Consider the following 26,115-nt stretch of genomic DNA (forward strand, 5'->3'; position numbering starts at 1 on the left):
TGCATTCGCCCATAACAAAAGAGTCAGCCTGTGCTTTGAAGCTTTGAAGCCAGGTATTGACTTCTCCTCTCCTGCTATGAAAGTCCTAGATGACATCTTCTTCCAATAGAAGGCTGTTTCATCTGCATTGAAAATCTGTAGTTGAGTATAAACAGCTTCATTAACTATCTTAGCTTGATCTTCTGGAAGCCTTGCTGCAGCTTCTACATCAGCACTTGCTGCTTCACCTGCACTGTTATGGTGACAGCTTCTTTCCTTAAATCTCATGAAGTAAACTCTGCTAGCTTCAGACTTCTCTCTCAGCCTTCAGAGAATTGAAGAGAGTTAGGGCCTTGCTCTGGATTAGGCTTTGGCTTTAAGGGAATGTTGTGGCTGGTTTGATCTTCTATCCAGACCACTAAAACTCTCTATATTGGCAATGTCTGTTTCACTTTCTTACCATTCACGTGTTCACTGGAGTTGTCACTTTTAATTTCCTTCAAAAACTCTTCCTTTGCATTCACAAGGTGGCAAATGGTTTGGCACAAGAGGCCTAGCTTTCAGCCTATCTTGGCTTTCAACATGCCTTTCTCACTAAGCTTAATCATTTCTAGCTTTTGATTTAAAGTGAGAAATATGCGACTCTTCCTTTCATGTGAACACTTAGAGGACATTGCAGGGTTATTAATTGGCCGAATTTCAATATTATTGTATCTCAAGGAATAGAGAGACCCAAGGAGAGGGAGAGAGAAGGGGAAGTGGCCAGTTGGTGCAGCAGTCAGAACGCACAGAATATTTATCGATTAAGTTCATTGTCTTATATGGGCACTATTCATGGTGCCACAGAACAATTGCAATAGTAATATCAAAGATCACTGATCACAGATCGCAATAACAAATATATCAATGATAAAAAGCTTAAAATATTACAAGAATGACCAAGATGGGACATAGAGACATGAAGTGAGCAAATGTTATTGGGAAAATGGCACTGATAGACTTGCTCGACACAAGGTCGCCACAAACCTTCAATTTGTAAAAAACACAGTATCTATGAAGTGCAATAAAGAGAAGCACCATAAAACGAGGTATGCCTGTATATTCTACCATGATCCAGCTACTGCGCTCCATTGTATTTATCCAAAAGAGTTGACAACTTATGTCCACACAAAAGCCTGCACAGGAATCTTTATAGCAGCTTTATTCACAGTTGCCAAAACTTGAAAGCAACCAAGATGTCCTTCAGTAGGTGACTAGATAAATAAACTGTGCTCCATCCAGACAATGGAATATTTTTCAGTATTAAAAAGAAATGAGCTATCAAGCCATGAAAAGACACAGAGGAAACTTAAATGCATATCATTAAGTGAAAGAAGCCAAACTGAATAGTCTACATACTGTATGATTCCAACTCTGTGATATTCTGGAAAAGACAAAACTATGGAAACAATAAAAGTATCTGTGGTTTCCAGAGCGGATGGGAGGAGAGATGAATGGGAAGAGCACAGAGGATTTTTAGAGCAGTGAAAATACTCTGTATGATATTATAATGATGGATAAATGTCATTATTAATTTTCCCAAACCCATTGAATGTACAACACCAAAAGTGAACCATAATATAAACTATGGACTATGAGTAAATGTGATATGTCAATGTAGGTTCATCTGAGGTTAAAAATGTACCATTCTGATGAAAGATGTTGATACTAGGGGAGGCTATGCATGTGTAGGTGTAGAGGGCATATGAGAAATCTCTGTACCTTCCTCCCAATTATTGTAAATCTAAAACTGCTCTCAAAAATAGTCTTCAAAAAAAACAAAACCATTTGGCCATGCTATCTCAGTGTCTGACTACTTCCACCAAAAAAAAAACCAAACAAACCCTCAAGCAGAGAGTAAATATCTCTTTTCAGTAGTGGGTCCTGGGACAAAATCTATGTGTAAGTTGCACAGTTGTTTGTTTAATAACAAAGGAATATGACCGGAAGGCCAGAGCTAGTAGTGGAAGCCAAAGTGAGTAAAGATTGTATGAAGGCTTTATTCACAGCTGTCTTCTTTAATTATAAATCCTCAACAGACCCATAGTTTTATAATGAATGTTTAGTGGAATTGAACTCGGGCATCTCAAAATTATGTTATTAACCGCATTCACCTTCAATCACAAGGGCTGATTGATTCAGGCCTACTGGCCTGACACCTGGAGACTGTTAATTAAACAATAGCAATGGCAGCAGGTGGTGAGGTACTTCAAGTGTGCTGGCCAAAAATATTTCATAAATATCTATTTTGGCTACAAACTTCAGACCAATAACTTTCAGGTTAGATGGGTCCTTGGGTCACATTTTGAATGGCAAAGAGATTACCTGGACAAGAATAATCTTTCCTCTATCTTCACTCCAATTTCAAGGTAAACTCATCGTAAGACATTTAATTTGATTTTCCTAACAAAAGGATGATTGGTTGCACCCAAAGAAAGAAAGGGATTCAGGAAGAGGAAAAGATAAATGGGCATTCCTCTGCCCAGAGGAGACATTCAAACTCTTGTGTTTAGCCCACAGGATGTGTTCCCCATCTTCCACGTGCCTCAGTCTCAGGGTCCAGTAGGGAGCAATTACCAACAATGTCTATGTGCAAGGCATGGAGCACGGTGCAATTGCCAAATGCCCTCAGTGTAACCAATCTATAGCTTCCCTTAAAATGACGATATTACAGTAACTACTCTCACATGCCATGGGACCCTGTTTAAGTACCAAAAAAATACCTTTTAAAATCTTTTCTACCTCTCTACCACTGCCTGGACTTGGAGAGGGAGACAAGACAGAAAGGAAAACATAATCTGGGGTGAGGAGTTTGTCAGGAACAATTTCATAGAAAGGATAATCCTTGAGCTGAGACTTGTAAGATGAGCGGATATTCTTCTGGCATTCTGGAAGAAGGGACTGTCTGAGTGAAGATTCAGAGGTGAGAAACAGCCAGGTATATAAGATTCGCATCTTTCACATCATCCTCATTCTCTGGCATGAGCTCATGCTTGGGGATGGTGGTCCCATGGCCTGCACTATTTAAGTGGATTTTCTCTCTTGCTCTCTTCCCAGTGGCTGGGGAACCAGATCCATCCTAAGATCTATCCTAGGTAATGAGTAGCCTCAGAGTTTTAGAGCAAAGATCACATGATCAGTGTTGTGCTTCCGAAAGATCCCTCAAGCAGCAGTAAGGAGGATGAATAGCAGAAGGACCATTAAGAATTAAATGTAATAGCAAGAAATAGCAAGAAAATTTGGTGGCCTGAACTCAGGGCCAGACTAAGATAGGTGGGGAAGCTGAGTAGGCGGCTTATTTGCCTCACCTACAAATGGATATTTTCTACATATTTGCTCAACATTAGTTTCGAGATGGGGCGGGGTGCTAATCCCCGCTGAGCAAACATGCAGCCCTGCATTACTTAGAACTCACCTGCTTCTTAAGGCAGTTAGTGGCCATCTGCTGTTCCTGGAGCAGGCCCCATGAGGGTCTCAGGCCTCACTGCACAGACTTTTCAATGTCCTTCTTTCAGCCAATGCAGTGTTCTCCTAACGGTTACTTTCTTCTGCATATTTGTCTCTTTTTTCCAAAATATATTTAATAAGCATGTGTTACCTTTAAAATCCACCAGTCTAAAAAACAAGTGGATCTCAGGCTTTGAGAGTGTTGGTTTTGCTAGTCTGGGGAAAAAAACTTCCAGAGTGTATGTAATAATGGATCTCTGAGAGACATCTTCCCTCCAGAGATTTCTTTTCTTTTTTCTTTTTCTTAATTCAAATACATTTGACAGCTTCTAACCTGAGTAGACTTAATTGTCTGCTGTAATTTAACACTTTTCTGAGGACCAGAAAATGAGTCTCTTGCCAAGGAACATGCAACATAAACAACTTCTTCGGTGATTTTAACCTTCCTAACAAATACTTCTGTCACAAAGGGCACAGAGGAAGTGACAGGATGTTCAAGTAAAATATGCAGCAATGGCAAGAAACTACCCCCAAAGTCCTGACAAACACAACATTCGTATTCTCTTCTTTCCTTTCTGCCCTCCATTCTCTGGCCTATTTGTTTTTATTTTCTTATTTGCTTGTCCTTCTTCAGTTGTCTCTGTAGCATCTGTTAAGACAGTTATTGGGCAAAAAGGGAACATGACCCCAGTGCTCATCTTATAAGAACATAGTGTCTGGTACAAAGTAAGCAGTTAAGGCCTTTTTGTGTGTGTAAATGGAGCCGAGACTGAAGACTGCAAAACAGGCATTACAGTAGCAATGTAGAGTTTAGCTGGTTCAATATAGTTCTCTTTCAGAGAGGCTTCGAGGGGGCCTCCAAATTTGAAAACCCTAAGGGAGGAGCTGAAACAGTGATTCATTTTCATCGTCCTTTGAGTAAGGAATGCAATTATAAATTCAATAGTGCTTTTATTTTACACACATTATTTACAAACATCACGGGGCATGTAATTTGAATACAAAAGTTTTCACGTTTTTTTCTCAGATCTAGTCACATCTTTTTCTTTAATTGCTTTTTATATATGGCGAGTAACTTATATCGTCCAAAGTGACTGAGGGTCCTGGAGCATCAGAACTGTGTTTTCGAACTTTCTCTTATGTCATGGGCAGAGTTAAACACTTTGTCAAGCACATGGTAGTTGCATAATATAGACGTGTTGATTTGCCTTCTTAATAAAATAAATATATGCACTTTTCAAGTAACAATGATAATAAAAATGTTCTAAAAGTTTAAAAGACATTCATAGAAAAAACAGGAACATAGTCCCCTATACACACCCCCCATCCTCCACCCATCCTTGTCTTAGGCAACAACTTTGAATTCTTATTGCTATTTTTTCCATATTACTTTCCAATATGCACATTACTTCTTATTTATCAAATTTCCATCTTCCCTATTGACTTACTGCATTGGTAGAGGATTTCATGCCCTTACATCACCATTGCTCCTACACTCAGCTTCCCTTTCCTCTCGTCCTGATAGTGTCATATCACAATTTGTGGTAAAAGAAATAATCAGTGGCTTATTACAACAATAATGTAAATATTATTCAATGCTAAGCTACAGAGTATGCAAGAATTGCATTTTTCTTTATCAACAACCTTCTGTTTTGCTTTCTTTATTCATTTTCAAAGTTTTCTATGTAACTATCTATTTACCACATAGTATCTGCCAAATGTTTGTTTATGTTATTTTTCAAGAGCTCTTCTTTCTTCTTTCCCCTAGAGCTCTCCCTTCTGAATTTCTGCCTCCGCTGCACAGCATCATTCCAGAACTTCCTTCCCTTGGCTGCTATTCCTTAGCTAGCTGTTTGCTGAGTCTCGTCTTCCTCTTTCTTATTTTACCCATCCTCAGTAACTTTCTGTGACAGGATACATGGAAGTTACATCTTTTGTGAACTTGTATGTGTAAAAATCAATTGTTTTTCCACACTTGATACCTGAATATGAAGAGCCAATGAATAGGAAAGGGAATAGCATGTACAAAGTTCCAGAAACAAGCATGGCGCATTTGTGAAACTGTGAAAGAAAAGAGTCACAGGCTTGCACCAACCAGATGAACAATAAGAAACTGGCTGGCAACATTTTTTCGTAAGAAGATAATTTCAAATATAAACAAAAGAAATAACTTCAATTGAATATTAACAATAATTTAAAAAGCAAAGAATCATCTAGAAAAGCACAGGAGAGTCTTATCTATATAGCTGTACAGTGTTAGAGATAATACCATTAATGACTTTATATTCTAAACCAAAATTCTAACAGCGGCAAGATGTTGTGAGGAAAGATGATTCAAGGAAACATTGCTCTATTGCTTTTCAACAATTTCTCCTACTTCCATGAGAGATCACTGTTGCTATTTCTCATGTGATGGTTCCCAAACTTGACTGTGCATCAGGATTATCAAGGAGAGCTTTAATAAAAAAAAAAATCAAGTTCCAGTTCTCACCCCAGACCTACTGAATGAGAAGCCCGCTTGACTGGATTTTGGGAGTAAGAATACGGAGTGAGGAGGAAGGAAACTGAGATTATTATGGGATCGACAGTCAGCGGAAGCCCACCTCTCTTCCATGCTCTCAGAGTGTCCAGTTACCCTCGACTCACAGAGAAAAGGCTATGCCTTGTATCTCACTATATCCCAATGCCTAGAACTCTCTCTGGCTAATGACACACACTCAATAAACTTATGTTGAATAAAAGGATGGATGATAAGCTTCACCTTAAATTATAAATGCTGATCACATAATCTGCCCCACAAAGCCCACTGCCCCTAACTAACCTGCAAGATACCTGAGGGCCTGAATGATATCCTTTATGTCAGCATACCTAAGTAAAACATCCAAAGAATAAATACATGAAGCATTGCGTATAATAAGGAAGTTATTGTAATACAGATGAAATACGGTATACAAATTTAGTATCAATTTTAAGTTGTTTTCTCTCTGATATCAAAGGCACAAGTCAAGGCTTGTTACATTTCATTGTTTTTTAAAGAAAATGTAAGCAAAAATGCAACTTCAAGATTGAAGATGAGGTTGAGAGCTAGAGAGAATAAGAAACGACCAAAGACCTCTGGGACACTCTGTTCCATGCTGAGGCAGTATTGGATTGGACATAGAGTCCTATTAAAAGGAAATCTTGCAGTGTTCTTATTACACAACTGTTAATTAGCAGTATATAATCTCTGTTGGATTTTGGGATAAAATGTATCCGACTATTATTTGCAAGAGATAATAAAAAGCTGACTAATGCCATCTTTAGCAAGGACATTGAAAACTTCCTCATCCAGGAAGACAATGCTTAAGATGGTAAATTTAACCAGGGAGGTGACAGTGCTTAAAAACAAAGAGTTAAATGATAATAACAAGCTTAAAAAAAAATTGCCCCAAAATTTAAAATTTAAGGATCAAGGCTTTTAAGTCTTCTAAATGTAACAAAACTTGAAATATTTTATCTTGTGCACTATTCCATACAAATATATAAAAGCCCACACATACGTAATTTTTAGTGTGTAAGTCTCACACAAAGACAGACTTTTTGGCAAGCATTTTTTGTCAGAATATCATATAATTGTTTTCTTTCTTTTCAGTTTTTCAATTTTTTATTAAAATAATGTACATTTAGTTGTGAAGTACACACAAGCATAAAGGAACATGAATAAAATCACTCATTAACATCTTGGCATATTTTATTATAATTCTTTTTTTCTAAATGCCTTACATAACTGAAATATAGTATGTAAATTTAGATTCTTGACTTTTTTCCACTTGCTATCTTTGTGAATAAATTTTCAACTTCTTTTTGATTGCTCTCTTGTAATACATTCCTAGAAGAATAAATAGGGTGTGAACACTTTATGAATTTTAGTACAGGCAGCAAAATTGCTTTCCAGAAATTTTGTACCAATTTACCAACCAACATTTGATGAGGGTGCCCATTCTATTTCACTCAATTAGCACTGGATTTTTAAAAAAATTATTCTTTGCTAATCTGAAAGACAGAAATGCAGTTTCCTTTTTGTCTTAATTTGCATTTATTTGAGTACTAGTGAGGTGGTTTACATTTCCTGTCTAGTTACATTTTTCGTATGTAAATAGAAGGTTTGTGTCCTTTGCCCATTTACCCTCAAGGTCTTACAGCTTTTACTGTCATTTTTGTATGAGTTTGTAATATGTTAAGATTATAAACCTGTCTATCATGTTTCTTACAAATACCACACTTTCTGGATTCTAAGTTACCGTTGATGAGAAGACACGTATTACTTTAATAACAGCTTTTAAGAAAAAAAAAAAAAACGCTATAGTCACAAGATGTTGATTATAAGACATCTTGATTTCAGAGATGTTAAAATGCAGGTAATGTTAAAATATTAAAATGTGGAGAGTGTTAAAATGCAGTGTTGACTCTAAATCAATACAGTATGAATTTATTATGGATTCTCAAAATTGATCATATCTGATGAATATTGCTGCTGAACAGAGTGATATGACCCAATATCTAAAAGTATACCAGTTTGATGAAATACAAGGATTTTAATAAAGGCCATTATAATATCGGATCATCGGCATTTATTTGAACTTGGACCATAAATTACTCCACAGCATTTAGTTGCTAAGTGCTGCTCGATGTTGTAGAAATTGATGGGCAAGAACTCTACAGTGAATGCTAACATTATGTGTTGAGTTAAGCGTGTCAGGAAACTTACACATATCTTTTTATAATTATTACCTACATATCCCTATCTGTCTATTATCTATCTATCTAGCCTGAGTATGTATGTATATGTGCGCATGAGCATGTGTGTGTGTGTGTGTGTGTGTATAATCATCCATAGTGTTGAGTCTTTAACATTGACAACAGCTGCCATCACAGGACCACTTTTCCAGAACTCTTTTCGTATCCATTATCCATCAAGAATTGTAGAAAGTCTTAGAATGTGGTGGTTTGAAAATATGAGGGTTTACTGATGTGGAGTTATCCATGTAAAACTTGTTATAAGGTCATAATCTAAAATTAGGCTTCTCTTACTGGATCAGAGGACTGAATGTGGTACTGAGCGTATCCTTCCTTATGATTCACTGGTCCAGGGCCGTTTGTAACCCCCCACAAAAACAATAATTACAGCAATCATGTCTTGAGTGAATATTAGTGTCCTAATCCCTGTGGAAGAACTTTGTGACAGAAAAGTAGTCCAGGAAGAATCAATAGATTAGCTCCAACTTACTGACATTTATTCCAATATTTATTGAGCACCTGCTGTGTGCCAGGTGCTGTTCTGTGTGCTGAGAGTACTGGGGAAAACAAGAAAGATGAGGTCTCTGACCTCCTGGTACTCACAATGTGGTAGGTTTGGGATGGGAATAGACAGTAAACAAGTTATCAACTAAATAAGAAAACGTCAGAGTGTGAGAAGTGCCATGAAAAAAATAAAATACAGTCGTGTGGCAGTGACTGGTAGGGGTGCTACTTCAGTCGAGATTGTCACGGAAGCCCTGTCTGTGGAAGTGTATCCTGGTAGGGTGCCCAGGACTCTCCCAGCTGCCTGCATCTGCCACTTTATAAAAAAGCTTTCTCTCTATGACCAGCAGACTATGCTTTAAATTAATTCAAGTCTATTGGTCTTTCATTAAAAGCAGGTTGATGCAACTGGTCTATAGTTCCAGTTTCTATTTGTGGATAAATATTATTTGAAACATAAGAGAATGGTTGATTTTTAGCAACATAGTTTAAAATGGTTACTGGATATCTTGCACACAGGCAGCCTGGCTGCTCTCCATGAAAATAATAACTACTTCAGTCAGTCCATTAAACAAAAAGCTGTCTGGGGCTGTTTTTCTAAGGTAGCTACTGACTGAAGCCTGCTAGGAGAAGACCTGTTTTTCCCTTCTGGGTGAGCAAACTAAGTTCCTTGTGATACCATGGTTGTCAAAGCGAAGCTCATTCCAGGCTCGCATCCTTGTGCTCCATCTCTTGCCTGGCATGATGAGAAAATGCAGTGTTTGCTCCCTCACCAGTCTAGGCCCCTTTTGTTCCTTTACCAGAGTCTAGGTACAATGAGAGGGACCGATAATGCTTGCTTTTGTTTTGTTCACACCTATGAATCTACATTTTCTGAGTAAAAGTCTTCTACTTTCAGCAGAATTTTAAAAATTTGTCTTAATTAGCCAGCTTGACTTAGTCTCAATCACCTGACCCTTATCCCAGCTCTGTTGGAGCCTATCTTAGTTTAAAATTTTGATACCTAGTTCGTCATGAATTTTTTTGGCATTAGTTTTGATTGTTTTCTAAAGTATTGCATTAAGATGTTATTTATCTTGATTACTGAGATTTTTGGCACCCCCTTAAATTTTGCACCTGAGATGGGTGTCCTTCTTGTCTTTACCTCACCCTAGTCCTGATCCTGCCTTGAATGACTGTGTGAAGCAGAGCCCACCTACTAACCACATTGGACTGGGAGAAGTAAATGTCAGTGGCACTAAGCCATTGAGATATGGGAGCATTTGTTATAACAGCTGAAGTCATTTTCCCTCATACAACTTATTAATTGCTCCTGGATTAATTGCATCCTGGACACCCAGTGGATGTTTCTTAAGCTTATCTTTATTTAATACAGACTTCTATTTCTGTATTATCCAAAACTTCTCTTGTGGCTAACTCAGGAGACATGCTGACCATTAGTTTCTTATAACATTTTGGAATCCACTGAAAACCTTACATGGTTCTGCCCAGAACTGTCTCCCAGTTCTGATAGTATACACGTACAGTTCTTGAGAGGCAGGAGAGCATAGTGGTTCTATGCACAGACTATGGAGTCAGATATGCTGGATCTGAATACCGATTTGGTAGACTGAGTAAGCTTAGACTAGATACTAACTTCTCTGAACCTCAATTTCTTCATTTAAAAATGGGGCATATAATAGTCCTATCTCATAGGACCGTGCGAGGAATAGATGAGGTAAGACTTGGCATACAGTCAGCACACGATAATTATTAGTACTTATTATTCTAATTTTCTCTAGATGGAGGCCACTTCTTACTTCTCCCACTCTGGCATTTGATGTAAATCTGAATTGAGAAGATACTTATCAACTAGTAGTACTTGGTTTCTCTTAACAGAATCATTGATGTTAAACAGAAATTTGAATTGAAATTAAACAAACTCTACCATAAATAAGTCCTGTGGCAGTCCTGTTTCTAGGAAGACAGTGGTACCAGACAATGGTCCTGGTGCAGGCAGGGTCACGGGAGATTGGTACTGCCATATCCCAGAAGCACAGGTGCCAGGACTGGCTCCAGAGAGCCTGGGTTCCTGCCCACAATAGGAGCTGTCAGCAGGGGAGTTATAAATAAGGATGGAATCTCCGCTATCATTGGATTAAATTCAAAATGTGCAATGGCAGCTAGAATTAAGATATCTTTGCCAAAACGAAATCACGAAAAACAATGGACATTGGAATTTTCTCTTGAAGTTTTCCCCCAGGGACTTTTCCTTTTCTTGCTTGTTACCTGTAAATGTCTCAATTCACAGAAAGGATTAATAACAGAAAAAAAGAATACTTTGTCATATACTTTATTATTCTCCAGTGTCTGAACAGCTATTTACGTAAGAGAAGATAAGATCAGATAAGAGAATAAATTTTTGTTTCAATATACTGAAAATATTTGCTTCCTGGATTATGGACTCAGAACTTGAAGCCCAGCTGGACCCTTGAAAGCAGTCAGACACCGACTTCTTCTTCTTTTTTTTTTTCCTGCAAATGAACAAACTGAGGCCTTGAAAGGAAGCAGAAGCTGGGTTCCCTGACTCTTGGTCTAGTGCTTATTCTTTCTGATTCTTCGCCTGGCACATATTGGCTAGTCTTTCTTTGGCGTTCTGCAATCATACACAAGCCCCGCCGTGACCTTTATGCTGTGCAAAGGCTTCCCAGCAGGACACTGATACTGGGATAACATTCGTAAATTCCAATTTCTTCATATGCTTAAAGGATTTAAAGTGGAAAAGATCAAGCAATAGTTTTGAAATCAACACCAATGCCTATTTCAGAGGGACAAGCAATACTTTTTAGCTGCTTAGAGCTAGGACCCCAGACGTATTCTGCTCTTGTTACCTGGAGCTTTTAGACCCTCTCAGATAACATTTGTGTTTTGGTAGAAAACAGAGAGGAGAAGCAGCTGTGGAGGGGCTGATGGCCAAGGAGATTATCTTTGAAGGCACTTACAAGACCCTAAGTGGCATAAAACCCAGAGAAATTATGCTGTTACATTTCTTTATGCATTAATTCAACGGATATATGCCACACACTGTGTAGGAACTAGAGAAGCAAAGGCTTTGCCCTAAAGGGATGCAAGCATGTGAGAATCTGTAATGCCATCTGATAAGAATAGTAACTAGCTTGGATTTGAGGAATGAGACCGGGCTACAGTGATGGGAACTGGTGACCTAAGTTTTGCAGGAGGAGGAAGTATAGGTGGACAAGATAGGAAGGGTGTTCCCGACAGAGGAAACTAAATTAAGTGTTGTTCCTTAGAGATGGTATCTCGTGGCTAAATTCAGAAGGATGAGTAAGAATAAATGGATGAGATAGGAAAGGGCAATCCCGGCAAAGGAAGCAGAGCAAAGCTTGAAAGTTTCATTCCAGATTCGATAAGCTTCTGAAGGTCAGGGGCCATGTGCCGCTCAACTTTATAGTCCTAACTCTAGCAGAGAGCCTGGCTGAGAGTAGGGTACGTGGAACGAATGATCGTTGAATAAATGAATGGATGCATGCAGGGGGCAGGGAGTCTCATTTTCAGTCCTCTGAAAATGGGGCCTGGAAATCTCTGTCCTTTTCCAGGCTCCCCTGAACCTCTGGCATGAGGCATCCACCAGGCCACTGTGACCAAGGGTAACATCTGGCAGCAGCTCTCTAGCTACCCAAGACATACCAATTTGAAGAGGAAGGCACTGTTTTCTTAGCTTTGGGCTCTGCTGGGAAATGAAATAACTCTTAATACAGAGATAAAAATAGGCTGTAGGATAAATCAAGTTGTCCCTCAATAAAAACATGAACTGGGGGGTGTGGACGGGGGTTGGTTAACATATTAAATTCCCCCTTACAGAGCAGACAGTCTTCCTTTGATGTTTTTTTTTAAATTAAGGATCATTTTATAGTGTCTGGATAAGGTTAGCTGTCCCTCTAGCTACGCAGCCAACAGAATTCAAGAGCAAAGTGGTGAATGCTCCCCAACTCCTAGTCTCTGAATACTTCTCCTGCTTCTGGGGACTAAATTTTGGGCTAACAAGCCCCTGGTTGTGAGGCATTGGGGCAAATCACTTTCATTATGTTAGATTCTTTTTTAATATGAAAATAATACATACTAGGGGTAATTTGTTTTCAAACAGAACAAAAGAGTAGCATAATCAAGTAATGTTGATAATTGTTGAACCTAGGTGATGGGTAAATGCGGGGGGGGGGGGGGTGTCATGGTATCATTCTTTCTACCTTATGTATGTTTGAAATTTTTCATAACAAAATATATTTTTAAAAAGAGTCTCTATTCCTCCCCATGGTCTGCATCCCTTTAGGCCCCCAATTCTACTCTCCAGGCTTAGACATGACAATGATATCTTCTATATTTTTCCAAACATTTTCTGACCATTTATAAGCACACATATGCATACATAGAGCCTATTTTTTAAAATAGTACCATATAAAACATATTATTCTGAACGTTGATTTTTTTTCTTCTTAACAGTATACGTTGAGCTCTTTCCATAGCAGAACGTGTAGCTCTATCTCATTCTTTTAACAGCTATTTAGTATTCCACCCGAAGTAGATAACACTCTGTACACTCTGAAGAATTAATTTTTTATATATCTTTGCAAATATAATAGGTAAAAAAATATTTCATTAATGATAAGTGAGGTCAGCATCTTTTCATATGTTTGTTGGTCATTCGTATTTCTTTCTCTGAATTGCTCACTTAAGTCTTTTTCCCATTTCTCTTCTAGGGATTTTTTTTTTCTTTTTTCTCATTTGTTTGTAATATTTACCCAAAAATAAGGCAATTTTCCTTTGATCTGTTGTGCTACAGATATTTGGGGGCATGGTGTAAGGATGTGGTCAAGACTAGATGCCCAGACTGCTTGAACACTCATCTCTTCTGACAGGCAATCTGGCCAGCCATCCCAAAATATCCGTCCAGTGAGACTTACTATTGGTACAAAATGTCATAAGACTTGCCACTCTTAATACCAAAAACGCAAGATGGGGAAAACTTTTCTCAGCACATACACACACAAAAAGTAGGAGCCTTCCTCCAAGCCTTTCCCACAAACCTTCCTAGATGGATCCAGACCACAGTGACTTCTGTCAGAGGCTGCTATTTTCATCTTCCAGAATGATAACTCATTTGGAAGTGCCACCCCTCAGCAAGCCCCAACTACTGAACCACCTCCATCCTCTGACTTTTCCCTCTTCCTTTCTCTTCTCCTCTCCGTGCCTCATCTATCCTCACCCAACCAGGGGACTGACTTCTCAGTGTACTCTCAGCCAGGGAAATTCACCATACACAGTAGAGACAATCTTGTTATCCTTAATCTCCACACAAAATGTAATCCCTCTGGTTCCTGGTACCCGATCCTCTCCCTTCCTTTCATCCCAACCCCACGTTCCTCTTCTCCCTTCCAAATCTTTCCTCTGAGCCCTCTATAGCTCTTATCCTATGTTTAAGCTCCCCCACATCTTCACTGAGCTTCCCCTCTTCACCTTAAGTGAAACTCAGCTCTGTCCTGAGACACTAAGCAGCCCTCTCAAGTGACAGGTGTTCCTTTTCCCACATCCCATATAAAACTTTTGGGTCTGAAGATAAGATCAGGATCTCCCTTACTCTCTACTGCTGCTTCCAGAACATTTCTCCTTCACACATTTGAAAAAGCCTCTATTTCCTGTCACCAAACCTATAAATTTGCCTACAACTATACCCTTAATTTCTATCCTCTTTTCCTCCTATTTCAATATTCCTTCTTGTCTAGGGTTGACCCTCCACTAGTGCTCCTGACTCCATTCCCCTCCCGCCTTCAGAGGTATCTTCTCATACTAGTTTTCCTCCCTCTCCCATACCTTCAAACTCTTCATCTCCGTGGGTGGCTCCTTCCATCCGCAGAGTCCTCAGAACACAGCAAGGGGCCCAGGGGTCAAGGTTAACAGCACAGACTCAGGCCAGGTAACCTGGGGACAAATCCTGACTTCACCTTTAATCGGCTGTGTGGCCTTAGCCAAGTTTTTCCATCTCTAAAATGAAGGTCATAAGACTATCTCCCTTTCTGAGGATTAAATTGGTGAAAATGTGCAAAGCATTTAGAACAGTGCCTGACCCAAAGCAAGTATTATATGTGTTTGCTAAATAATTCAGCATTTTAAAACATATCTGTCCTCTCATACACAAACCAAACACACAAACAATATACTCTTCCCAGTTCCCACTTCCCTTTCCAGTCACCACCTCATCTTCTCTTCCTCCCTGACCAGCCATGCTTTTTGAAAGAGTCTCCTACACTTATTGCCTCCACTTTCCCACCTTGTGTTCATAACCCAACTTGTTGCAACAGGACTTAACTAAATCTACTCTTGCCAAAGACACTACTCACCACTTCCTAGTTGAATCCAATAGCTGCCTTTCAGTCTTTACTGATTTGTCTTAGTGTTTAATGTCACCAATTATTACCACCTTGAAAGGCTCACTTCTGGCTCCACAGTATCATCCTGTTCTGTTTCTCATTCCAAGGATCCATCCTGTCTCTCCCTCTTATGTTCCTTTTCTTTGGCCCAATCCCTTAAAGAGCGGTGTCCATGGGGTCTGTTCTAGGTTCTCCCTGGGGGATCTCAGACACTAGCAAAGCTTGGACGACTATCCCTATGCAGATAATTTTCACATCTCAGTCTGCATCCCAGACCTCGCTCTGGACTGAGACATGTAGAGCCAGCTGGATCCTGGAGGTCATCACTTGGAGGAGGAACTAAACCCAATAAGTTCAAACGTGTAAATGAGTCTACCCTCTCCCAAACATTTTCTGCTCTCTGCATTCTCTCTCTTTGAGAAGGGTGCCAGAGGCCACCCTGTCACCCAAGCCCAACCCCAGACTTACTCCTTAGAAGCTCCCCCTTCCTAAGTTTCCACATCTGATCAATCATCTGTTGCTCTAATGTCTTCTAAATCCACTTTTTTCTGCTTCCCAGCTGCCACTACCTCCACTAAATTCACTGTAATTTCTGGCCTGGATTATTATACCTCCCTGCCTGCAGACTTGCCCTCTCCCCTCCTCACTGAAGCCAGAGTGATCTTTGTAAAACTCTGACCTGATGCTCTGTTTCCCTGGCTGAAAGCATGTCAGTGGCTACTTGTGGAACTGGAGTCCATCCAAACTCTTGACCCAGCAATCAGGGTACACTCAGGTTACTTGCATCTGCTGCAGAGCTGATTTTTAAAAACCCAGAAATTTTGCATGCTAGTTGTTAAAGTGCTGGCAGCTGAAATCAGCCACAATAGGAACATTCATGCTATGGAAATCAGCCAACGCTCCCAGAGCTGGTTTACCGGTACACTTCACTTCTCTTAACACTCTCCAGCTGGAACTCTGCTCTCCAGTTATACTGAACTACTGCCAATTGCCTCTCACTTCTGTACTCATACCACTAACTCTGTGGAGGGAATCTTCTCCTCTCTCTCCTGGCTCTCTCCTACTCATTCTTTAGGTCTTATATTAGCACCCACCTCATCAAGGAGGCCTTCCCTAATGTTCTGCCCTCAAGTTGACTGATGTACCCCTTCAATGTGTTCCCACAGCATCCTGTCCTACATAAGTCTATGCCTACATCTGCAACTGCATGTAAAATGAGGGCTTTCTATTTGCCACACAATGTGAAACAAAAGTTGAAATGCCTGACCTCATTAATCCTCACAACAACCATAGGAGATAATTACTCTCTTAGATGAAAAAAAGGCTTAGAGCATAAGCTCCAGGAGGTCAGAGGCTGCCTTGCACACCCACATGTCACAGTGCCTGAGACTTAGTAGGTGTTCAACACAAGTGGATACTGAATCAATTAATTCTAAACACTAAAATAACTGCTTGCCAAATTCTACATTATAACATTCATGACTTTTTGTCCCAATGTCACTTTAATATTCATAAATTCTCCAGAAGCTTACAAAAAATGCTGATGAAAAATTTACCCACTCTCTATAAATAACTGGTATAAGACTCCTTTTTCAGGAAAGAGCAAGCAAGAATGCACCCCAAATTATTGTTAATCAGACCCCAACCCCACACTCCTCTGGGTTTCACTCCACTTGTCAGGCCTCAGGCGCCAGGGATCTCCCCTAACAGCATTGGCTTCCTGAGGTTCTGCAAAATGCTCAAGCTTATTTCCAGCATTTTGTTGTTAATTTTTTATTTCTCCATGACCACCGCCGAGATTCAATTGATCTTTTCTCATGGTTTCAAAACAGCAGTCGAGAAATTGTGTTTTGAAATTGAATCGGAGACAAGAGGAGTGATCCTGAGTGCTCTCCCAGCCATTTGGTTGCACTGCGGAGTATTAGGGCACAGCTTTCAATAAAGTTTTATTCAGCAAAAAGTGTTCCCCAACAAGACTATATTTATTTGGGATTAAAACTGCTCCCATTTGACTTTACTCTTGGCTTCCTTTGGCATTCATGACTAATGTCTATAGCACCCTAGTGGGAACTTGCCTGTCAGGGGCTTCCTCGGTGCTCTCTGTTGTTTACTGTATGTTGGTCCCTTAAATGGATAAAAACTCCTAAATGACAAGAGAGCTTTTTCTCCTTGCAATGGAACCATGTGCTTCCTGCAGGCATAAAAAGTGTTTATTTGAACCATTAAAAAAATCAACCAAATCAAGGTAAAGGATTTTTTTCAAGTTAATTGATGAAAAGTTGGTTCTTTCTTTTATGACATCTAAAACTAAGACTTTTATTGATTACTCCTGAAGATTAGCTACCAGAATCAGAGAAGCGATGATGGGGAGGCCACTCTATTGAAGAAAACTGAAGTAACACCATTCTGTAAGAAGGGCTTACTCTCCCTTTTCTTTAATGTCCCTTGGCAATGCATTCGTAACATAGCAAAGCAGACTGAAATAAACTTTGTTAAGAGGATTTCATAACGGGGCCTATTTACCTGGGTCAGGTTCCTATACTTCACCATACTTAAAGAATATTCTTTAAACTCAAGACAATAAGAAATGACCAAAATATTTGTTGAAAATAAATGAACCCACACTCTGTACTGTGTATCATAGGCACAATGAACAGCCGCTTATATCATAAATATTGAGGTCCAATATGTATGGAAAAGCTATTTTGATTAAAATTTCCTATTATGCTTACTTTTCTAAAATTGTGGACCACAACTGTATGCACAGGAAATTGTTGGATACAGCCATCATTTTATCACCCATGTATCACCAATGAAGAGCCGGTGTCTTGAGTATAAGCTTAAATTTTGGATTTCCAAATATAAACTTTTGAAAGAGTTTCTTTTTCTTGTTATTGGTTTAAAATTGAGGTATAATATTCATACAGTAAAGTGCTTAAATCTTAAGCACACAGCTCAATTACTTTTTACATGCGTGTATACCTGTGGAACTACCACACAGAGAAGACACAAAGCATTTCCAGCCTCCCAGAAGTCTTCTTGGTGCCCGCTCGCAGTCAATATCCTCCAAAGATAACCATTATTCTTCTATCACCATAAGTTAGTTTTACCTGTCCTTGAACTTTATATAAATGGAATCATAATTGTATTCTTTTGTGCCTAGCTTCTTTTACTCAACATTATGTCTGTGAGATTCATCCATGTTGTTGCATGTGACAACAGCTGGCTCTTTTTCATTGTTTTGTGATATTCTACTGTTGATGGACGTTTTGGTTCATTTACGTCTTTGGTTATTATGAAAAAAGCTACCAAGAACATTTTTGTATATCTTTGAGGTGGACGTATTTCTCTTGGGTATATACCTGGAAGTGGAACTACCGAAGTATAGAAGAAGCTATGTTTGGAATCTTTATCTTTAGCTAATTGCAAAAAAGTGGTGGTAGGCGAGAGAAAAACTACCTCCTACTGGTATCTATTGTGTTACTTGACATTCTTAGAGAGTATTTTATAGCCGCAGCTGGCCAAATTGGACAGACGTACTTCTAGGTAAAATCTCAAGGAGTGAGTGGGTAAAGTCAGACGGCACTTGAACTACATCGCTAATGTATTGTATTTGGGCTAATTAGAATTATTTATGCGATTTGTCTGAGCCTCTCAGGAAATGCCAAAGTTCCAAACACTCTGGTCATTAAAAATTCTTGGAAAGATGAGAGTGCTCTAATTAGACTCAACTATAAGAACTTTGAAATAACACAAAGCTGCCTATGAACCCCAAGTAATCACTGAGGGATACTTTTTCACAGAGAGGTGAACTATGCTCTCATCTGGCTTTATCTTTTCCTTTGACCACTGTGGGGTTTGGAACTTCCACTTGGAAGTTACCAGTGCGAATAAAAATATTTTCATTTATTATTTCATCCACAGTGCCCACCTTCAAATAAAGTGTCTCCTCTCTCTCTTGGGGTTTTTCCTAGGTTTGAGTTAAAGCCTTTGTGTGGAGAATAAATCTGGTGCCAAGTACAAGTCAATAATTAAATTATGCTTATCCTCTGGGGAAGCCGAAGTCTGATGAACTTCCTCCCCATTGTAGAACTGTTTCTTCTTTCCCTTGAATGCTTCCCTGGCCTCCCCCACTCTCCTCCCAACCATCACATACAAATGATTTGTGTTTGCGTTTTCTGTCCTAGTCTCCTGCAAATCACTTTATTTTCTGTAAAACCTCTTTGATAATGCAGATCTCTAACTACTTTCTCACATCCCTTTGGCGTTAGATCAATTGTACAAAGGTTATCTTAGCATTTTGCCTAGACTTAAAAAAAGCATCCTGGGAACAGTTCCAGGCTTTTGATTAACTGAGCCATTCTGGAAATTAAGACTGCTTTTGCCATTCTTCACTTGAATTACGGTATTCGTCACTGGCCCTCTATATCAGGGTGTGCTGCTGCATTTCTGCTAATACAGGATGTAACAGCTTGAATTCTCATGAACGTGTTCATTCTGAGGTCATTCCACCTTCATATAGAAATCTTTATTTAGATTTCTTAATAAATGAGGAAACCAATTTCTAAAAAATTTGGCCAAGTCCTTATCACAAAGATAAGTGTGGCCCTGAAATCTTTTCCATTTGACAGCCTTAACCTCTGTTGGTCCAATTTAACTTCATTTCAAAAGAACTTGAATCAGAGCAAACTATTTCATGCACTGTGTAAGCAATCACTCTTCAAGACTATCAAATTTGTTCCTATGTTAGAATCTACATGCACAATTCAGAAAACTATCATGACTATAATTTTATTCAAATTGATCAGTAGTGTGTAGCTACATGAGAGACACTAACAAATTGAGAATAATCAACATGTTATTTATAAAACCAGGTCAGTTCTACCTTCATGAGATGGGGCCAGGAGTTGCTTCTGGCTAAGTGGTCTTTTGTGTACCGTGCCACTAAAAGAAAGTAGGAAAGGAACCAACATTGATTGGGTGCCACGTGCCAAACACTCTGGAAACATTTTACATGGGTTAACTGAAAATTTATAATTACAGGAGGTGAGTGAAATAACTCCTCATAACAACAAGAATGGGGAATTCCTTAACCTACGGGTGTTAGAGATTTTACAGATTCTTGTCCAGTCTGAGGGAAATTTCTTTAAGGATGCCTGGAAGGGGTTGAGCAGCTGAATTTAAAAAGCTTTCCTGTCTTAAATAATTATTGGTCCAACTTATGAGTATATTTTCTCAGTTGCTACTTCCTGCACTTTTAGCCTTGCCCTATCTCTGTCTTCTTAATTATTTAAAGCAGCTTGTTAATAATTTACTTATCTGCTTCTATATTGCTGTTTAGCTGCTACCGTGGGGACGGAGTTTCTCTTGGGTTGCTGCTCAGTTCTTCTGTTGAATCTTGTCCTGCTTAAGCTGCCTGCTCTTCTCACTTTTCCAGAAACTCCTGCAGTACTCCTGGTTGGCTCCTGATTTTGTACCTGCCAACTCTTGCAGATTCCTACCAAATCTCATTTCAACTCCTGGTCAGTTCTGAACTCGTTCCACCTCAAACTGGTACCTCCTTGTTTGATTTCCCACTCTTGTGTAACCCCACTCTAGCTCTGATACATAGGACGTGGTTGACCCAGGCACATATGATAGTTCATATCTACTAAATCTCTGTACAGTTAAATTGAATACATCACATTGACCAAGAGTTATGACCAGGATGATTCTGGAAATTATTCTTTCCACTGGCCTATAGATCTAGGCTTTAAAACAAAATCAAAGAACATTCAAATGGTTGATCCTGAAAACCAACAAAGAGTTGCAAGAGATTCCAAATCTGCTTATCTATTTTTTGAAGAATAGCACCTAATGATTTGATAATATCTCTGTGTCAAAATCATTTTCTATTGTTGGATAAGTTTTGAAAAGTACAACTGGAAATCTCTGATTTGCTAACTATAGAATAGACTTAATGTAGTGCTAGTAACCTGACATTTAGTTTAGATTTATTTCCTGATCTAATTAATCAGAGGATTAATTTTTTAAAAAAATAGTCTTTTGTAAAAGGGTTGGCAATTCCTGTGTGAATGAATGGTTATAAGCTGATTGAATGTAGCTTGTCTACCAAATAGCTGTCATCAATTCTTTCCCTCATTCTGTATGCATGTCACACCTCCATCTAAAGATGGAGTCTCTTCCTGATCTGATCTCTGACTGCTTCAACCAACAGAATATGGTGGCAATGATATTGTGTCAGTTTCAGGTCTGGCCTTTGTGAGGACTGTAAGTTTCCACTTCCTGCCTCTTGGAGCCCTGAGCTGCCATGTCAGAAGTCTAAGTTACTTTGATAGAAAGAAAGACCACTCAAAGGAGCAGAAAAATGCCAGACATGTGATTAAGAAGCCATCTGGGACACAGCTCAGTTGAGCCTTTGGTGGCTCCAACCTCAGCAGCTCTATGACTGCAACTGCAGGAAAGACCCCAAGTGAAGTCTGCCCAGACAAGCTCATTCAACTCACAAAACTAGAAGAGGTGATAATAAGTTGTTGTCTTAAGTCACTAAGCATCGGTGTGGTTGGTTACACAGCAGTAGATAACTGAAACAAATGAGTCCCAAGGTTCAGCATAAAGCAAGAATCTAAAGCAAGCACTTTCCATTAAATAATTTTATCTCTCGATTTCCCTCTCCACATTCAACTTAGTTGGCCTTTCTCCAATTGTTTTATCCATAATTTTAGTAATGAATGTGAATTATTGCAGTTAAGCCTAAGTCTTATATACATTTGTATGTATATATAGATCTTAAAGCTTGTTTACAAATTTACTGTATAAAAACACACAATACACAAAAGCTATTGGCACATCACGAAGTCAGGCTTGTAGAATTAATGCTGGGGAATCCCAGTGGAGATCACCAAATTTTACATATCAATGATTTATTGGGCAACAAGGATAACACCATCTGATATATGCTTTTATTCTTTCTCCATTAGAGGATAATAACGGAAGCCCTGCTATGGCCCACTAAAAATATCCAACATGATCATTTGTTCTCTGGCTTCCTAAAGAAAATATCCTACAAGATAATTTGTTATCTGGCTTCTAGGAGAAATTAATCCTATGCCATAACCAAGAGACTACTCCAAGCCCTGAAAGTAGATATATAAAACTTCCTAGATCCACAGTTGGCTTCTGAACAGCAAATCAGTCTCCTGCTTAAACTCTCGGACTCTATATCCTGATTTCAGTAACCGGACCTTGACTTGTTCTTTGTGTCCAAAAATAGAGAAGAAATGTCATGTAAGAAAAAGACTAGCCAAACATATTTTAAATTTATGAAATACTAGGCATTTTTCTGTGTGCTTGTAGGTCACCTCCTAGCCCAATGACATAGGTACTTTTCTTCTCCCCAGTTCTCTACATCTCAGCAAATGTCAACACTGTCTATCCAGTTGCTTAATTTCTAATCCAAGGGACATCCCTGATGCCTCTCTTTCCTTCACACTTTGAATCCACTCCATTATCAAGTCCTATCATATCTATCTCTAGAACTACTGAACTGGACACTTCTAATAGGTACAATTAAACAAAATTTTATGGTATGTGAATTATATCTCAATATATCACAATAAAGTTATTTAAAATATGTCTAGAATCTTTCCACCTCTCTTCATCACCACTGCTGTCATCCTTGTTCTGATCTCCACCTTCTCTTCCTGGATTACTGCAGCAACTTCCTAACTGGTCTCCTTACTTCAGGCCTTGCCCTCTTATGATCTCCGTTCAGAGATCAGAGTTCAGAGCAATCCTCTAAAAACATAATCCCTAACATGTTACTTTCTTGCTCAAAACCCACCCAATGATTTCCCAATCACACTGAGAATAAAAGCCTTCACGATCTCACACGATCTGGCCTCTCTTTCCAACATCATACCTGCCACTCTTCACCTGCTCCTTTTACTCCTGCAACACTGACCTTCTTGGTCTTCCTAAAACGTGCCAAGTTCACTCCTGTCTCAAGAATGAATAATCTTAGCATTGGCTGTTCTCTCTGCCTGAAACATGCTTCTCTAGATCTTTCAGATCTCTGTTCAGATCTCTGTTTTCTCATCAGAGATCTCCCAAGGTCTTCCAAGGAAATAACAGTCCCATTCACACACTCCGCCCCAATTAATTTTTATCTCTTTAACCTGCTTTATTTTTTCTTGGTAGCGCTTATCATTACATGACGTCATATAATATGGTTATTTGTTCATAGCAGTGTAATCTAGATGAGTGGAGAGGTTCTATCCCAGCCTTAGAATAGTACCTGGCACATTGCAAGGTGCTCAGTAAATAGGTGGAGTTTTGAGTGAGCATGAATGAAAGAATAAATATTATTAAACATCCCTTTTGCTAAGTTCACTAGTTCTTCCTGCTCGAAGACGCTCTTGATAGCAACCTAGCTTAACATAATTGTTCTCTGGTTGGGTTTTATTTCCCCCAGAGTTTTGTGGGTTGCAAATGGCTTAGCCACTTTGAAGGGATACCAGCAATCTCAAACTGGTAGGAAGAAAAAGTCTCTTATATGCCCTCATAAAAGGCCTCAAATGCCCTTCTCCCACTGAAAGGACACTTAGACCAATTAATAAGCTCCAGATCACAAAAACATTTTCCTAAAATTATCAGTCCTGAAGCCCAGTTATATATTCCCCAATAACTATTTATTGCACATGAATATATAGCAGGCCCTGTGCTGAACATTGAATACAGGAAAATGAGTACAATATAGTCACTTGGAAGGTCCCTTTAGCTTCCCTTGATTAGTTTTATCTACATGGTTTTAAAAAAATCTAATCTGATTTTTCATTAACACATAATTATTTTTTAATTTCAACGAATGAGCCTATTTCTTTTCTCTACCCCGGTGAGGGCTAACTTAAGGTCATTCCTTACCACTGACGATTTCTCTCTTAGTGCGTATTCTCCTGCCCTCCTCGAGGTTAGCTCACTCCCTGTGCTCTTGATTCCACCCCTTCCAACTACCCCTCCATCATTCAATCTCTATACTTTTCGTTATCAATTATCTCAAAAGAACAACTCCATTCTTTACTGAAGTTGTTTCCTTACCCGTGACCAACGATCTCCTCTTCCAAGTTCCATATAGCTTTCTACGTTCTCACCCACCTGGTGCTCTCTAAAGTATTTGACCATGTTGAACTCTCCCTCCTGCTCAGGTTCTCATCTGCCTCAGCTTAGTTGATCCTACATTGTTCTGTTCTCCTCTCCTCTCCTCCTTGTCAATGCTCCCCAGTGTCCCTCCAGGCTTATCTTCATCTTGCCACACCCTGCATGTGGAGAGTCCCCAGGCCTCTGCCTTTCAGCCACCATTCCCCTTTGATATTCTCATCTGCATCCATGGCTTCAACTGTCACCTGTTTAGGTCTCACAGGTCTACATATTCAGTTACACTCACGACCCTAAACTCTCTTCCCATAGATCCATAGGCCTACTAAACATTTCTATCTGAAATTCCTCAAACTCAACACCACAAAATAAAACTTTATTTTACCATTCTACAAGTCACTTCTCTTTCTTATTTTTCTGATTACATTAATGATACCACCACAGTCCAATCATCTGCAACTTTTCTCTCTCTCTCTCCCTCCTTTATTCCCCAAACCAATCAGTTTTCAAGCTTTGTTGATTTCCTTTGCAGATCGGCTGTATAGGTTCTGTCCTGTCCATGATGCTTGTCAGTGTCCTGGTTCTCCCTTTAGTATCTCCTGCCTGGACTCTTCAAGTAGCCTCATAAACGTCTTCAGCTTCTCTCTAATCCATTCTTCAATTAGCTTCGAAAACCTCCAATGGCTTTCCATTGCCTGCTAAATAGACTCTACATTCTTTAATCTGGAATTTAAGACCCTATTATTTCTCTATGTGGCACCTTACCCTATGCCAAAAGTGTACTATGACTCTTTTCCTGAGTCCACCTTTTGCCTGAGTGCCTTTGTATCTTTTTTAATACTCTTCTATTCCCCTAACCAGCTTTTCCCCATTTCCTTCTCACAAGATCCTGCTTTTGAATACCTAATCTAAAAGATACATTCCTCTGTTAAGCTTTCTGTAACTAACCTCAGTCAAAAGAAATCTCTCCTTCGTCTTACCTCTATAACAGGTTGCTTGTACTTCATTTTTAAAACTGTAGCTATTTGTGTATCCTTCCTCAACTATATTTTAACCTCCTTAAAAATAGGGATGTCTTCTCTGGTAGATTCTATTACTATTCCAAAATATTCACTGCCTTCTTTGTGGGTGAATTATATTTGTCTGCCCCTCATGGGAAGTTTAGCTACATAACTAGCTTTGACCAGTTAAATTTGAGCAGAAATGATATACGTACTTTTGCTCCATCGTGTATTTCTGCCATCTCTCTTGTTCCCCTGCCACAAGGTAGGCTTGTCCCAATTAGTGGCTGCTCCTCCTGCACAGATCCCAGAATTAAAAAGATGAGAAGTAGAGTTGCATCAAATTCATGGTGGACATTAACATAGATGAGAAATAAGCTATTGTGTTGTAAGTTACTGAAATCTTGGGGTTGTTTGCTAAGGTAGCATAACTTAGCGTAAGCTGAATCAACTTCATATCCAATTCAACAAATATTCAATCATTCATTCCACAATGCTGAGAACATACTCTACACCAAGACTACTTTAAGCACCACAGAACGTACAAAAATTTATAAAGCATCATGTCTGTCTTCAACTCTCTTCGTTCTGAGTAGGAAGATGAGATATGTTCTCAATTTGCTAAATACAATGCAAAATGTCTTAAAGCTATTCGGAGACTTGTAAACAAAGAGCTGCTAGGTTTCAGGAAAGGGACAAATAACATCACACTGGAGGAATCAGAAAAAGTTACATGAAGGAAATATTATTTGTATCTTACAGCACACCTAGCAAACAGTAATTTTTAAAGATGT

The 26,115-nt window shown here is 39.1% G+C and overlaps 1 protein-coding gene across 4 annotated transcripts in view; it reads right to left on the reverse strand.

Annotated features, from left to right (window-relative positions):
- VCAM1 (vascular cell adhesion molecule 1) overlaps positions 1-26,115 on the reverse strand; it is a 129,285-nt gene that overhangs the window by 54,573 nt on the left and 48,597 nt on the right. For 2 of the 4 annotated variants that reach the window (XM_070266204.1, XM_070266207.1), the window contains one exon: positions 25,537-25,617. The exons of the other annotated variants lie outside the window; for them this stretch is intronic. The gene's annotated coding sequence lies outside the window, so the exon portion shown is untranslated. The remainder of the gene's footprint in view (positions 1-25,536; positions 25,618-26,115) is intronic. 4 annotated transcript variants of the gene reach the window in all.

The sequence above is a fragment of the Equus caballus genome, chromosome 5 (assembly GCF_041296265.1).
Source record: "Equus caballus isolate H_3958 breed thoroughbred chromosome 5, TB-T2T, whole genome shotgun sequence".
Lineage (NCBI taxonomy): Eukaryota > Metazoa > Chordata > Mammalia > Perissodactyla > Equidae > Equus > Equus caballus.